At 40.2% G+C, this 2835-nt stretch overlaps 1 protein-coding gene across 2 annotated transcripts in view; it reads right to left on the reverse strand.

Moving 5' to 3' along the window:
* Positions 1-2835, reverse strand: part of LOC106881157 (uncharacterized) — a 27383-nt gene that overhangs the window by 9929 nt on the left and 14619 nt on the right. Inside the window, exons 1-2 of one of the 2 annotated variants that reach the window (XM_052969148.1) lie at positions 565-588; positions 389-479 (exon numbers count right to left, since the gene is read on the reverse strand). The gene's annotated coding sequence lies outside the window, so the exon portion shown is untranslated. Of the gene's footprint in view, positions 1-388; positions 480-564; positions 589-2835 lie in introns of those variants that run through there. The other variant, XM_014931443.2, reaches the window with a different exon arrangement.

The following is a 2835-nucleotide window of genomic DNA, read 5'->3' on the forward strand; positions in this document are numbered from 1 at the left end:
TCTTGAGCGTGGCCGTTGCCAGTACCGCCTGACTGGCTCCTGTAGGATTTTCGAGCGAGATCGTTGCCAGTGCCCCTGGACTGGCTTGTGCGGGTGGCACATAAAAGACACCATTTCGAGCGTGGCCGTTTTCGTGCGGGTGACACGTAAAAGCACCCACTACACTCTCTGAGTGGTTGGCGTTAGGAAGGGCATCCAGCTGTAGAAACTCTGCCAAATCAGACTGGAGCCTGGTGTTGCCATCCGGTTTCACCAGTCCTCAGTCAAATCGTCCAACCCATGCTAGCATGGAAAGCGGACGTTAAACGATGATGATGATATAAATGAAATATTAACGTATATATAAATGTTATGTGAACAATAATATATATAAGATAAACTTACTTACATATTATATGGCAAGGTTTCCTTGAAACAGATGTTCGGCAGCCAAACAAATACTAGCGGACTGCATAAATCTAGAAGAATGTAATTCATATCTGTAAAGAAAAAAAGGTGTGGCTTTCATTCACACATTACACAGTGAAACATATATATAAATCTGTTAAAAACTTCTTTATGTACCTCACTTCCCATGAGATTTTCAAAAGTTTCTTATGATCTTATATCTTACTTCGTTTACAATTTTAATTTATCGGTGTTCCTTCGATATAACTCAGTTGTTTCCGTAACAACTTAACAATTCACTTAGGATATCTCCGTAACAGTTGCTGAAATAAGAGGAGTTGAAGAAAGCTAAAGGGTTGTGTGTGCGTGCGCGCTTGTTCTTGTCTCTGTGTGTGTGTGCATGTGTGCTTTGTGTGTGTGTATGTGCTTGTTCTTGCCTCTGTGTGTGTGTGCTTGTTCTTGTCTCTGTGTGTGTGCGTGTGTGTCTGTGCCAGTTCTGTTTTTATCAAGTGACCATTGTGAGAAATTGCTGGCAAGCATTAGGAATTTTTCAAACGATAATTAACCCTTTCGTTACTATATTTCTGACCAAAATACACCTCTCATCGACTGGCCCTCTCCTCCAAAATTTCGGAACTTGTGCCTAGACAAAAAAAAAAAAAAAAAAAAATTAAAATTGATTTAATCACTGTATCTTTCAATGAAACTTGCTTTGAAATTTGTTGCACACCTGCACGACTTACATAATTTCAACCTCTGTCAGAACTGTATGTGTACTTCCATGCAATGAATGTTACATTTGCTTTCCAAAGTGTAATATCCTGCCTGTATCCTTCAATGTATTCTGCTTTAAAATTTATTGCACAACTGTTAAATAATTCCAACCTCTGCCTGAACTCAGTACTTCTATGGAATGAATGTTACATTTGCTTTCCAAAGTGTAATATCCTCCTTGTATCTTTCAATGTGCCCTCTACAGGTCACTAAATATTGAGGTATCTTGGAGTCACCTCCTTGATGATGGATGCGATGTATGCATTCACCACCTCCACTCGACCTTTTAGGGTGTCCAACCATTTCGGACGTGTGGGCTTGTGCCAAACGGCTGCTGTCACATGTGGGACGAGCCCGCCTGTTAGCCGAGTCTATCATGAAAGTTGCTCCACCACCTTCCCTTAACTGAGAAGACAAGGCAGTCTTCATTGTAGTGGTCGCCATGGTGAAAGAATGTGTGTGGTGGACTTGAGCAAAAGGTTTAGAGACAAACACTTACCTCTCTGGGCAATCGCTCATCAACTTTTTCAAGTATCACTTGAAAAGGAAGGTGAGAATAGAGAGGTAAGTTTTGTCACATAAAAGTTTCAATAAAAGGCGGGTGAATGTAGCAAAGATGATGCGTGCAAGTAACGAAACCACTTTGAGCATGATCCTGTAAGTTGAAGAAAGAGAGAGAGAAAGAGAGCACTCCCTGCCTGAGGTTACCGTGGTCTTTTCCGTAGGCTTTTCTTTCCACGGATAAACCTAATCTTGCTTTTTACACTTTTAAAATTTTTCTGTGATACATGACCCTCCCACCTCTTTTTTTATTTTTATTCTTCTCATGATCCTTTTGATTGGAATTTTATTTTTCTGCTTTTTACGTTTTTTTTCTATTTTCGAAAAGCAAAGCTCTGCATTGTATTTTGTCCCCTCTGTGTTTGGCCCTGTGTGGCTTATAAAGAAACTTATCTATCTGTATGTCTGTCTGTCTGTCTGTCTGTCTGTCTGTCTATCTATCTATCTATCTATCTATCTATCTATCTATCTATCTATCTATCTATCTATCTCATCTAACTAGTTATCTATCTATCTATCTATCTATCTATCTGTCTATCTATCTATCTATCTATCTATCTACTTTTTATTTGTTTCAGACGATTGCGGTCATGTTGGGGCACCGCTCTGTGGGGGTTTAGTCAAATAAATCAATCCCAGGACTCGTATTTTGAAGCCTAGTTAGTACTAATTCTAGTGTCCTCTTTCGCTGTGCCGCTAAGTTACAGGGACGAAAACACACCAACACCGATTGTCAAGGGGTGGTGGGGGGCAAACACAGACATATATATATATATATATGTGTGTGTTATTTTATTCAATCATTTGACTGTGGCCATGCTAGAGCACCGTCTTTAGTCGAAAAAATCGACCTGCAGAATGTAACCCTAGTACTTATTCTATGGGTCTTTTTTTGACAAACTGCTAAGTTATGGTGACATAAGCACACCAACATCAGGTGTCAACCGATGGTGGGTAGGAGGACAAACACAGACACAAAAATATATGTATTTATACATGCAAGAGTGGCTGTGTGGTAAATAGCTTGCTTCCCAACCACACGGTTCTGGGTTCAGTCCCACTGCATGGCATCTTGGGCAAGTGTCTTCTACTATAGTCTCGGGCTGACCAAAG

Source organism: Octopus bimaculoides, chromosome 1 (assembly GCF_001194135.2).
Source record: "Octopus bimaculoides isolate UCB-OBI-ISO-001 chromosome 1, ASM119413v2, whole genome shotgun sequence".
Taxonomy (NCBI): Eukaryota; Metazoa; Mollusca; class Cephalopoda; order Octopoda; family Octopodidae; genus Octopus; species Octopus bimaculoides.